Below are 14,864 nucleotides of genomic sequence, written 5' to 3' on the forward strand. Positions count from 1 at the left end.
TAAGTACATTGAATAATCTATCACAAATTTTCATATAGTATTAAAGTCTTATTTAATTTTTGTTGTTTTTTTAATAAATCATTAAAATTACTTAAATAAGTTATTTTTAATTCATTATTTTTTTAAAAATATAACTTAATGTTAATTTTTATATTTTTTTAATCAGTAATATTATATCATGAATATTCCACCATTTCTTGGAACAAAAAAATGACCATTTGATGATTTTTTTTTTGAAACTAATGATTGAATAAGTATTTGCTTTGGTGCTACTTACAAAGGCCTACATATCTAACAAATCTCATCTACAGGCTACCGACAATTCCTGCAGATCATGTGTGCTCTCGATAATTATTGGGTAGCTCACCATAAATAATGCAAATTAAAAGAAAAATAGAAAAATCAAATAATTAGCATAAAAGTGTAACACCCTTAATTTTTAAATTTATTATTTTGTGAGTAAATATTAATATTTTATTTTATTTGAATTTTAAGAAATTATTTGAAATTTTTCAGATTTTAGAAATCGGGTTCGATTTTTCGAAAATATAAAACTTTGATAATTTTTAAAAATTAATTTAAAGTCCACGTAGCAAAACTAGAAATATATTTAGACTCTAAAAATTTTTCTGAGTTTTTTAAAATTTTTTTGAAATTTTTTGGCCTCGTTTTCAGTCCCAAGGCAGAGTAAAAATTTAAAATTTTGTATCCTAAATCGGATCAGCCGAATCGAACCGGATCAGATCGGACCGGTCGAATCTGACCGGCATTCTTCTTCTTTTTCTTTTTCTTTCTCCCCGCGCGTTCTTGTCCCTCTTTCTCTCTCTCCCATTTTCTCTCTCCTTCCTCCTCCCCACACCGCGCCACCGCCACCGCCACCTTAGCCTCCCCACCTCGCCGGCGCGCCACCCTAGCCCTTCCCCACCGCTGGCCGGCGCTCTAGGTGGCCGGAAACGATGCGTGAAGTCCTCCCCTGCATGCGCTGGATGCTTCACATTCCCGGCCAAAATCTAGCCGATCCGGCCACCGATTGGACCGGGTCTTATGTCAAAACACATCTACACCTTGAGAGCTTTCCATAGACACCAATAACACTAAAATTCATCAAGCGGTTTGCCCAATTTTTGTCCGGAAAGTTTTAGCTCATTTCGATTTTTGGGCTAGATTTCTTGCAAACCGTGAACCCCATGAGAAAACCGAGAGTACCGGAGCGCTCCACTTGTTGAGAGCTTCACGGCAATATAAATTTCAAAATTTTTCGACACCGTTTTTCGATGGGTCCCAAGAAACTTCGTAGTGTTTTTCCGAGCACTAAATGAGCTTAGAAAATTTCGTAAAAATTATATACTAAACCCCCGTTTTGTGGGCTTCGTATAGGTACTTTCAATTTGCGGAAATTCGACGGTTGTCCGAGTCTGTGAATTTCCAGCCACACAGACAGCTACCGAAAAAGTCTCAGAATTGGGTCGAGATTTTGGCTACCCCACCATTGTCAGATGTCCCGAGCGTGTTCCCGAAGTCGGAATCGGTATAGGTAAACTCGAACTTTACTTTTTCTTAATTGTCTAGTGCTTGAATTGGATTAAAAATCCATAAAATATTCATGGTAGCTCAAAAAATTATGATTCCTTTTGCATTAGCTTAGTAATGTTGCTAAGGAACGCGGGGCAAAGTTTTAGAATTTTTAGAGCTCATTTGGGTAGTTTTTGCAAAAGGGTCAATTATAAGGACTAAATTGTAATTTTACATATTGTGATTAATGACTGTTTGGATGGGCCCAGGAGGGATTGTGCGATGTAATTGAGTTATGGGTGTATGGTATGTGGATATAGAAGTATATTTTAAGCTCTTTTGCAGGTTGGGTAGGTTCTAGGTATAGGGAAAATTCTACCGGATTTTCGGTACGACTTAGGATATCTTTGGTCTTTTCTCAGTTTGTATTGAGAAAAATGTATTAAATAATTGTAATAAAATTGTCAGGTAAGCCGGGACAGTCTTCCTCCTCCGCCCAGCTGCCACAGTGACTTCGGTTGAGTCTGTGAGTAAAATATTAATTTTAATTATAATTTCGATATTATTATATGTTCAAGCATGCCTATGCATCACTTATATGTATATATCTATATAGTTAAACACTAGGCATATTTTATATTGCATTCTTAATTGATGAATTGCCATGGGTGTTATTTGTGATAATTTGGAGCAGTGTGTGTGCGTTGGCGTGCGTGTGGTATGGTGTTGGATATGGACAGGACGGATAGATACGGCTTGAGATCTTCACTGGGACCCGATCCTTCGGGATAGACACGGCTTGAGATCTTCGCTGGGACCTTGTGTTTGGTTTATTAAGCGAAAGTCCGACTTAAGATCTTCACTGGCAGAGGTTGGATTAAGAGGGCTATATAGGGGATCAGCTCCCATATATGTATTGTTTGACAGTGTTGGGTGTGTGAGTGCTCCAAATTGCCTTTTTGATGTGACTTGTATGAAATTTATGATGATGTTGCATTTCACTTCACAGGGTGCATTAGCATTAGATAGCTATAGAGATTATGGTTAAAATTGATATTTTACTCTCTGAATCGAACGCTCACTCCTGTTCATTTATTTTTCCAGGCTACAGGAGGATTATTATTGTGGTTAACCTACTTTTCTTCTTCGCAGGTCGTCTATTAATGTTTATATAATTCTGTTAACTCCTAGAATTCCGCATGTGTTAGAAATATTTATTTGATTAGGTTTATAATATAATTTTCATGTTAGACCTGTAAACTTATTAAATGCATGTATAGTTGGATTGGATGAGGGAGCCGAGCTCCCATTTATTTTTATGACATTTGATTATGTGGAGGGTGAGCTGAGCTCCCCAGTTTATTATATGTTGTGTTTACAGGTAGGGTGAGTCAAAAACTCCCCGTTAAATGGTCCATTTTATGGTTGGACTCTGTCCGGTTGAATTCTTGAAATTGGGCCCAAATGGGCCTTAGAGTTGGATTGAGGAATAGTTAGGCTTACTACGGGCCTCGGGGGCTTTAGGTTGGCCCAGGTCCTAGTGCCGGTCCGACCCATAGGTTGGGTCATGACAAATGTGGTATCAGAGCTTAGGCTCCATATTCATAAGGAAAAATTGTCTAAAGCATTGGAAAGAGTTTAATAGGATTCACATGCGGAAAATAGGGTCCACATTCATCCTTGCATTGTCATCTTTGCTTCTAGTTTCTGCTTTGTATAATTGTGTGTAAATATGAGTCTATAGAGCTATATAATATGCCATTTTGAAATTTTGTGGGCTAATGCTGTTGAATTTCAGGAAAATGCGTAGAAGCAGGAGAGCTGCCACTGTACCAGAACTAGATGTGCCTGACGAGGTGTCGGTATAGGATGAGGCGCCTGCCCTGAGGAGGTGGGGTAGGAGGCCTAGAGCTGCTCAAGTAGAGGAGTAGCCACCACCCGTTCAGGATCAGTCTTTTATGGCTTAGGGTCCCATGGACCCAATGGCAGCTACCTTAGCCAGATTGCAGAGAACCATCGATATGATGACACAGTATATGGTCCACCCTCCCCAACAGCAGCAGTCCACTGCACCAAGAGGGGAATCTTATAAACAAATAATAAATTTCAAGAAGTTGGTGCCTGGTACTTATGATGTGTCAGACGATGCCTATCGGTTTTTGGATTCCTGCAAACAGGCAGGGATGGAGTTGCAGTTGACTGATAGGAGGCTCATAGAGTGTGTGCAGCATGTATTAGGGCCAGTACCAAGACAGTGGATGATAGACTAAGTACTACCTCGTATTGAGGGATTGTCTTGGACCTAGTTTGTGAAACTGTTTATCAACAGGTTTGTGCCAGTAAGTTTCAGAGATCAAAAGCAGTGGGCCTTTGCGGCCTTAAGGCAGAATGGCAGATCTGTAGATTAATATGCTACAAAATTTCTGGAACTGAGCAAGTATGTCCCTACATCAGTGGCTACAGAAAGTATGAAAGTAAAAAGGTTCCTAAAGGGGCTGGACAGGAGGTATGAAAACCTGGCCATGATGTCGGATCAGTCATTTGATATGATAGTCGATCGAGCCCGACAGATTGAGATTAGCTATATAGGAGATGACAATGGAAGGGCAAAGAAAAATAGAGCAGAGGGTTCTTCAGGTGTTCCCCACATGGGTACTACGGATAACGGAGATCAAAGTCATTACAGAGGAAGAAATAGGAACAAGAAGAGTGGTTTTAGACACAAATCTAGAGGATTTAGACAAGGGTACGAATCCAGCAGTGATCACAGTTCGGGATACAGTAGTTCTGGGTCTAGTTTAGGATCCTCCTTAGCACCCTACGCACAGTGTGGAAGAGGACATTTAGGACCTTATATGATGGGTTCAGGAGTATGTTTCCGATGTGGCCAGCCGGGTCACTTTGCTAGAGAATGTCCAGTGTTCAGCGAGCCACAGATGGGGTCATAGGGTTCTGTTGCAAATGTTCCTCGACAGTTGTATCCTGGTGCCTCCAGCAAAGATGGCGATCGAGTACAATGTGAGGACAAGGAGGACGTGGATTTGGAGCCAGATCAGGAGGTAGAAGTCAATATCAGGGTTTTGCAATGCAGGGTAGGGGTAAAGCTCGGGTTTTCACCCTAACCCACCAGGATGCTCAGGCTTCCAATACAGTTGTGGCAGGTATTCTTCTACTCTGTTCCTATGAGGCTCGTGTTTTATAGATCCGGTTGCTACGCACTCATTTGTCTCCCCAGTGTTTGCCATGAGATTGGGTAAGAACCCTACAACTTTAGAATGCCCTTTATCTGTAGCTACCCCGCTTAGTGACAATATAGATATAGATATGGTCATTATGAGTTCTTGGTGATGTCTTTTGGACTCATTAATGCACCAGTAGCCTTCATGGACTTGATGAATAGGGTGTTCAGGCCATTCTTGGACCATTTTGTCATCGTATTCATAGATGACATTTTGGTATACTCTCGAACCGAGGAAGAACACTTGTGGCATTTGAGGATGGTGTTGCAGACTTTGAGGGAGCACCAGCTATATGCCAAATTTTCAAAATGTGAATTTTGGCTAGAAAGCATCTCATTCTTGGGACACGTGATTTCTAGTAAAGGCATTCAAGTGGATCCCAAGAAAATTGAGACTGTAACTGATTGGCTTAGGCCTACAACAGTTACTGAGGTGCGAAGTTTTTTGAGCCTAGCTGGCTACTATAGATGCTTTGTACAGGATTTCTCCAGGATAGCAGTTCCCCTAACTAAGTTAACTCGGAAGAATGTTCCGTTCATTTGGACAGATGATTGTGAGGAGAGTTTTTAGAAGCTTAAGGAGTGTCTAACCACCGCCCCTGTGTTGACATTACTGATGAGTGGTGAAGGATATACCGTGTACTGTGACTCCACCAGAGTTGGCTTAGGGTGTGTTTTGATGCAGAATGGAAAAGTAGTGGCTTATGCTTCAAGGTAGCTAAAGAGGCATGAGCAGAACTACCCCACCCATGATTGGAAATGGCGACTGTAGTCTTTGCACTAAAAATCTGGAGACACTACCTGTATGGTGAAGTGTGCGAGATATACACTAACCACAAGAGTTTGAAGTACATCTTTCAACAGAGGGATTTAAATTTGAGACAGAGGAGATGGATGGAGCTTTTGAAGGACTATGATTGTACCATCCAGTACTACCCTGGGAAGGCCATTGTAGTAGCAGATGCTTTAAGCAAAAAATCTTTTGGCAACTTGACGCACATGTTAGCGGAGAAGAGACCGTTGATTCAGGAAGTACACAGCTGATGGATCAAGGTGTGATTTTAGATCTTTCTGATGAGGGGGTATTATTGGCCCATTTTTCGGTAAGACCAGACTTGCCAGATAGAGTCAGAGTTTCCCAGCACAAAGACCAGCAATTGATGAAGATCATAGAAAGAGTACAGCAGGGTGAAGGTGGTGAGTTTGGATTTGCCAATGATGGCGCCCTTATGCAAGGTTCCAGGATATGTATGCCCGACGTGGACAATCTCAGAAATAAAATCATGCGAGAGGCACACTATACACTGTACAATGTCCACCCAGGCTCCACCAAGATGTATCATGATGTGAAAGATAGCTATTGGTGGAATGGCATGAAGAGAGACATAGCAGACTTTGTGTCCAAGTGCTTGACTTGTCAGAAGGTGAAGTTTGAACACCAAAGGTCGTCAGGGAAGCTACAAGAGCTCTCTATCCCATAATGGAAATGGGAAATGATTAATATGGATTTTGTGATGGGGTTGCCTCGTACCACGCAGAGATATGATTCGATATGGGTAATTGTAGACCGTCTAACTAAATCAGCTCATGTCTTGCCTGTGAATACCACATATTCCGTAGAATGTAACATCCTTAATTTTTAAATTTATTATTTGATGAGTAAATATTAATATTTTATTTTATTTAAATTTTAGGAAATTATTTAAAATTTTTCGGATTTTAGAAATCGGGTTTGATTTTCCGAAAATATAAAATTTTGATAATTTTTAAAAATTAATTTAAAGACCACGTATCAAAACTAAAATTATATTTGGACTCTATGAATTTTTCTGAGTTTTCTAGAATTTTTTCGAAATTTTTGGGCCTCGTTTTTTGTCCCAAGGCATAGTAAAAATTTAAAATTTTATATCCTAAATCGGACCGGCCGAATTGAACCGAACTGGATCGTATCGGTCGATCGGACCGGCCTTCTTCTTCTTTTTCTTTCTCCCTGCACGTTCCGGTCCCTCTTTCTCTCTCTCCTGTTTTCTCTCTTCTCCCTCCTCCCCACGCCACGCCGCGCCGCAGCCACCCCAGCCCTTCCCCACCGCCGGCCGGCGGTCCAGGCGGCCGAAAACGATGCGCGAAGTCCTCCCCTGCGCGCGAGCGACGCTTCACCTTCTCGACCAAAATTCAGCCGATCCGACCACCGATTGTGACACCCCTTACCCGTCTATAATGTAGCCGAGCAAGATATGTCACACAGTGTGCCGGAGCACCAAATCATATTTTAATTCAATTTACCCCTTTTTACTCATTTATTTAAAATTTTTGATTAATCTGAATTTTCCGTAAATTTTATAGAAAATCCGGCAGAGTGCCGGCTATAAATTGGAAAAACAGTTCTTCTGAACCTGTTTAAAAGACACTTCCAATATAGTTGTCAAATCCAGAACTCCAATATATACACATCTCAACTCAATCTCCAAATTTACACACTATTTTCAATATTTTTGTTCACATCATCGTTCGAATCACATTCATGTATATTTCTCAACATTTCATTTTTTAACATAATATACAGAAAATTTTAATAACATGAAATTTCATATATTTACATTATCACATAATTTCAAAAGTTTATTGTTACAATCCAAAACTAATACAAAATGCAAAAAAATTACAAAATGCCACCCAAAGTCCTATGTCCTACCAAGTGCACTGCAGATGTGAGATGACTCTGGACTCAGTATGTAGCTCTGAAAATTCACCCTGTCTGATGTCTGCTGGGCTCTCCAGCTATGTCTCCAGTACCTGCGTGGCAAAAGTGACGCGCTAAACAATTCTGCTTAGTGGTGACAATATAAAATAAAATAACTAAAATAAAGTAAATATGCAGAATGTATGTTTACATCTTTGGGAGACTTAATTTCTAATATTTATTGCAGTATTATTCGATTAAATTTTGGCAAGATTTATTATCTTTGCCCCAGTAACCCATACTAGTCGACTGGACTGGATAAATGGATAAACTGGTACTGGGTACTAAGTACCTCGGACCATCACACCATCAGTCACATTGTGTCTCCCGATGTGCAACAGAATAGCTAATAAGCTGTAATAATCATCAATGATATAATTCAAGTATAATAACTCAATTAACATGGCCAAAGGCTATTATGTCACAAAATGGCACGTGAGGCCATAAAACACAGAATAGCATGGAGCCATATGTAGTACTGCTAACAGAACCCTATTGGCATGCTAACCTATCCAAACCAATCTTGCTAGGTGTACTAGGGCATGTTACACTCTTAAATTATACAATTCTTGAAATTCAAGTTTAGGTGTTACTATTTATTTCATTAGTCAACAAAAAAGTTGACTTTTGCATGGACAATAGGTACATTGGTTTTAATGCTCCCAACATACCACATTTTACATTTTAAAATTGTTGGTATTGGTTGCCAATACCATTTCTAAGCTTAATGTTAATTGTTCAAAAATTTCAAATTTCAAGCTTTGTATTTACTGTTCCATTAGTCATTTTTATAGTGGGAATTTGGCAAAGTAGTTAACATGAAAGTTGTTCCTTATTTTGTCGAGTTACATTTATTTTTTTGAATCACTCCATTTGGAGTTTTGTAACTCAAGTTATGGCCCAAAAACCACAACTGGCCAGATTATAAATTTTCCAGATTTTCTAGACTGACCAAATCTACAATATTTTGAGCAGTGAATGCAGGTCACTTTTTGAATATGTTATGGTCATAATTTGGGTTAGGTTTCTTCATGAAAGTTGTAGGTTTATATCTCAGCTTATTGATGGTAAAATTTCAGGTCAATTGGACATTTCTATACTGAGTAATGACCAAATGACTAAATACTGTTCATTTGGTCATTTTACCCAGGCAGATTGCAGGTCACCCGGATTAGGGCAATCTTTAGGTCAACTTGGTTTGGTTTTCTGGGCATGGTTTCTTCACCAAAGTTGTGCCATTATGTGTCTAGTTTCATGTGCAATTGGCCTTGCACCAATTGAACCTCTACAACTCCAGTTATTACTACCCAAACCTGCTGGACTCTTGCTCAGTCCTGCAGGTCACCAAGGGCAGCCACAGTAACTTCAATTCCCACTAAACAAACCACTTCATTTCTCATTCACACACAACCCAATGGTTAGTAATTGACCATTGAAACTCTCTTTCACCAAATACATGAACAAAGTCTCAATTTGGGTCTAAACCCTAGCTCCACCATTCTAGATTGTTGCATTACTTGCACTTCACCTTCCTAATCAATATATTAGTGTTAAGGGCAGCCACAATATCATTTTAATTCTAAGAAATCTTTCAAACTCAACCAAGTTCAAGGCTGCTGGAATTTTAAGCATGACACACACATGATGTTTACTCAATTTTCTTGTAAATTTGCATCAAATACTACTCCTTCAACATGAATTGAAAGATAAAAATCAAGTTTAGTCACTAACCTCTAATGGAGTGAATTTTAACCTTGCAAGAGTTCTTCTTTTACACTTCTTTTTGCTCCCAAAAGATTCACCAAGATGAAATATCAATGTTTTGTGTTGACACTTAGGGTTTTTGTTGAAAGAAAACTAGGGAAAATGAAGGTTTGGAAGCTTGTTAATGGAGGAGTGAGGGAGAGCATGGGTGACGTTTTAAAGAAGGGAGAGGGCTGCTGGTTTGTTCCAGATTTCTGCCCTCTTTTATGTATTTTAATTGTGTTTCACAAATTTGATTGGCCAAAGGAATTAATTACCTCATCCTTACATAAGCATTAGGTAATAAATCCAATTTACTTTCTTTTTCTTTCCTTTCCTTTCCTATTCATTTTTAAATAATTTTTCATCAATATTTGTTTATATTTTATGTCATATAATTCACTTACATAAATGGACAAGTTGGTCAAAAATCATCTCTGAAGACGAAATGACCAAAATGCCCTCCGTTTGGCTTAACAGACCAAAATTGTCTGTACCGATTGAAAAATTTTTCTAAGCATTTTCTTGGCATTCTAATGTCATAAGAACCTCAATGACCCTTATCTGGAGTCCCAAAAATTATTTTATGAATTTTCTCTTGGGTCTAGGGCTCCTAGTTGTGAGAACCGCAACTTCCCACTAGGTTACCCATCGCTAGGGCACCGGCTCATTTAACTTGGTTGTATTTTATTTCTAAAATTTTTCCTAAATTTTTCTTGTTAATATTTGAGTTAATTATGGTTCCTCACTTTAATTTAAATATTTTTCCAAGCGTTCTAGCTGTCCGGACTAACACCAGTCACCGAAATAGTAGAATATATGGACTAGATAAAGTGAGGATGTTACACCGATCGGACGGGGTTTTGTGTCAAAACACATCTACACCTCGAGAGCTTTCTATAGACACCAAGAACACCAAAATCCATCAAGCGATTTGCCCAATTTTTGTCCGGAAAGTTTTAGCCCATTTCGACTTTTGGGCTAGATTTCTCGCAAACCGTGAACCCCATGAGAAAACCGAGAGTATCGGAGCGCTCCACTCGTCGAGAGCTTCACGGCAATATAAATTTCAAAATTTTCCGACACTATTTTTTGGTGGGTCCTACGAAATTTCGTAATATTTTTTCGAGCACTAAATGAGTTTAGAAAATTCCATAAAAATTATATACTAACCCCTGTGTTATGGGCTTCGTGTAGGTACCTTCAATTCGCTGAAATTCGACGGTTGCCTAGGTCTGTGAATTTCCAACCAGACAGACAGGCTACCAAAAAAGTCTCAGAATTAGGTCGAGATTTTGGCTACCCTACCTTTGTCAGACATCCCGAGCGCATTCCCAAGGTTGGAATAGGCATAGGTAAACCCGAACCTTACTTTTTTTTAATTGTATAGTGCTTGAATTGGATTAAAAATTCATAAAATATTCATGGTAGCTCAGAAAATTATGATTCCTTTTGCATTAGCTTAGTAATGTTGCTAAGGACCGCGGGGCAAAGTTTTAAAATTTTTAGAGCTCATGTGGGTAGTTTTTGCAAAAGGGTCAATTATAAGGACTAAGCTGTAATTTTACATATTGTGATTGATGACTGTTTGGATGGGCCCAGGAGGGGCTGTGTGATGTGATTGAGTTGTGGGTGTATGGTATGTGGATATAGAAGTGTATTTTAAGCCCTTTTGCAGGTTGGGTAGGTCCTAGGTATAGGGGAGATTCTGCCAGATTTTCAGTACGACTTAGGAAATTTTTTGTCTTTTCTCAGTTTGTATTGAGAAAAATGTATTAAATAATTATAACAAAATTGTCAGTGAGCCGGGACAGCCTTTCTCCTCCGCCCATCCACCACAGTGACTTCGGTTGAGTCTATGAGTAAAATATTAATTTTAATTGTAATTTCGATATTATTATATGTTCAAGCATGCCCATGCATCACTTATATGTATATATCTATGTAGTTAAATACTAGGCACGTTTTATATTGCATTCTTAATTGATGAATTGCCATGGGTGTTATTTGTGGTAATTTAGAGCAGTGTGTGTGCGTTGGCGTGCGTGTGGTATGGTGTTGGATATGGACAGGACGAGTAGACACGGCTTGAGATCTTCGCTGGCACCTGGTCCTTCAGGGTAGACATGGCTTGAGATCTTCGCTGGGACCCCATGTTTGGTTTATTAAACGAAAGTTCAACTAGAGATCTTTGCTGGCAGAGCTTAGATTAAGAAGGCTGTATAGGGGATCAGCTCCCATATATGTATTGTTTGATAGTGTTGGGTGTGTGAGTGCTCCAAATTGCCTTTTTGATGTGACTTGTATGAAATTTATGACGATGTTGCATTTCACTCCACAGGGTGCATTAGCTTTAGATAGCTATAGAGATTATGGTTAAAATTGATATTTTACTCTCTGAATCGAACATTCACTCCTGTTCATTTATTTTTCCAGGCTACAGGAGGATTATTGTTGTGGTTAACCTGCTTTTCTTCTTCACAGGTCGTCTATTAATGTTTTTATAATTCTGTTAACTCCTAGAATTTCGTATGTGTTAGAAATATTTATTTGATTAGGTCTGTAATATAATTGTCATGTTGGACCTGTAAACTTATTAAATGCATGTATGGTTGGATTGGATGAGGGAGCTGAGCTCCCATTTATTTTTATGACATTTGATTATGTGGAGGATGAGCTGAGCTCCCTAGTTTATTATATATTGTGTTTATAGGTCGGGTGAGTCAAAAACTCCATGTTAAATGGTCAATTTTATGGCCGGACTCCGTCCGGTTGAATTCTTGAAATTGGGCCCAAATGGGCCTTAGAGTTGGGTTGAGAAATAGTTAGACTTATTACGGGCCTCGGGGGCTTTAGGCTGGCCCAGGTCCTAGTGCTGGTCTGGCCCATAGGTTGAGTCATGACAAAAAGAGAGTTATACACTTATTATTTATACAAGGTAACATGTGACAAATAATATTTTTATATAAATAAATTTATAAAAAAAGTAATATAAAAATATTTAAATAATACATTTAATCACAAAGATCTTAATTTTGAAAAAATGAAAATTTAAAGAAAATAATAATTTAAATCATAAAAATTAGTGTAGCTAATTAAAAAAATAAAAAAAATAATTAAATAATTAATATAAAAGAAAGTTATACCCATGTGGTAAATTTTTTAATAATTAAAAGAAAAATAAAAAATTAAATAATTAGGTTAAAAGAAAGTTATACACTCATTTATGGGGTGACATGTGACAAATTCTTTTAAAAAAAAGGTATTACATGATAATATCATGAGAATACCCTCCTCTCTCTCTATACATATTGAATATCGTTCAAATTAATTTTTTTTTTTAAAATATGAATCTACTATAATTATACTCTTAATCCAATAGAAGTTTTAATTATTAATTTAAACATAAGAGAGATTACCAAGTTAACCCATCCGTTACTCACTCTTCTAGGTTGATACCAAAAAACAAAAAAATCCAATAACAGCATCACAAACCGCATGTATAATATATAATAATGCTAGTTCATAGCTTTATTAAATCAATCAACAGAAATCCTCTAGTACAAGTTATAAATATAAAATTCTCATATGCTACGCCTAGCTTAACTAGCTTTAAAAATTGCCAATTAACAAATCTAATTAAATGTAATTGTTAATTAATTAAATTATTAATCCTTATATTTTCCTCCCTTTTCAATCAAGTCCCAATAGAAATTAAATAAAGCCTTTCACCCATATAGTTTTCAGGAGGATAATAGCTCAGAGGTTGACCCAACGAAAAAACTAAGTAAATTGAGTGGTTCAAGTAATGGATCAATAGTAATGAATCATTAAAAAATTAATTAATTTATATAAATTAATTAAATATAATATCTATTAATATAAAAAAATAAATATAATTAATTAAATTTTAATTATTTAAAAATAAAACTTTAACGTTTATTTAGCTATATTCATATAAATTTTAATAGTATATTTAAATTTTATATAAAAAAATTCATGTAAAAAAATTTCTATAAATATATAATTTTCTTTTTAATATTTATTTAATATTAAGTATATATTAAAAAAAAATATATTGAAAAAAAAACACATAATTACTAAACTAACTCAATCGATTTTGATTTTAAAAATTTTTTATAAAATTTTGAGTTTAATTCTTCACAATAACACTAAAAAAAATTATTGAATAATTAAACTAGCCGAGTCACAACGATTCGTTGGTTCAATCACTGAGTTACACCAAATTACTTTTTTATTTAATTTAATTATAAATTTAAATAAATTTAAGAGTCGATTAACTGACTCACTAATTCGGCCCAGTTTCTAGTTTCACCTTTAAAATTGTATGCTTTAACCTATTACCTCTCCAACTTTTCGAGCAATTTCTTACACCCCTTAAAAAATATTTTGCTATGTCGGCAATATATTCTATATGCAGACGATGATGAAGCACATGAAGATGAGTGAACCCATTTTCTCACTCAGCAGACAACATTTTCTTTTCTGAATTAAAATAAAAAAGTAAGTCTTAAAAAATACAAGAGATAATATATTAATGAAAAAAATAAAGTCTTAGAAAAAAAATGGATTAGAAATTAATAAAAAATACTAATGTGAAAGAGAATTTTATTAATGTGAAAAAAATGAAACCATTAATAATGAGACATTTTTCAATCATAAAGAAAAAAAAAATATTTAGACACTAAAGTTTCATTTATTTCATGGAAAATATTTTTAGTATTTTTTAGTGTTTGGAGCACTCAAAAAATTAGTCAATAAAAAATATTTTCTTGGTCAAAGAAAAAATTAAGTCATTTTTAGGTTCCGTTTGTTTCACGAAAAATATTTTTTAGAAAATATTTTACGTATTTTCTAGTGTTTGGAGCACTCAAGAAGATTGGTTAATGAAAAATATTTTCTTGGTTAAAGAGAAAACTAAGAGAAAATCATTTTTCGTTTTCTAAACTTTGATAATCTTATTAAAATATGAACACACACACACACACACACATATATATATATATATATATTACTAATTTAACATTACAACCAAACAATGAAAAATATTTTATGACCATGAAAAATATTTTTCATATACAAGTTATTTTTCTTAAAACAAATAGAGTCTTAAGGAAAATAACTTTTTTTTTTCAAAAGAGAAATTCATTTTACATTTCGAGATTTTGATAATTTTATTAAAATGTAAAAACACTTATACATATATTAAATAAATATATACCATTAATTTAATTTTGCAACCAAATAATAAAAAATATTTTCACAAAACATATTTTTCTAAAAAATATTTTTCATAGAAAATATTTTTCATATACAAGCTAATTTCCGTGAAATAAATAGAGCCTAAATGTTATTGCATGTAAGTCTAGTCTTGTGTTTTGATAAATTAATTGTTATAATATAACTTTGAAATAATTTATTTTAAAGAATATAATTCACCAAATGTCACTTTTTCAATAGAGGAAGTCATTTTATATTTTCTTAAATTTTAATAATTTTATTAAAATATAAAAATATTTATACATACATAAAATAAATATATATAATTAATTTAATATTACAATCAAATAACGAAAAATGTTTTTACAGAAGTATTTTTCATAGAGAATA

Source organism: Hevea brasiliensis, chromosome 8 (assembly GCF_030052815.1).
Source record: "Hevea brasiliensis isolate MT/VB/25A 57/8 chromosome 8, ASM3005281v1, whole genome shotgun sequence".
Taxonomy (NCBI): Eukaryota; Viridiplantae; Streptophyta; class Magnoliopsida; order Malpighiales; family Euphorbiaceae; genus Hevea; species Hevea brasiliensis.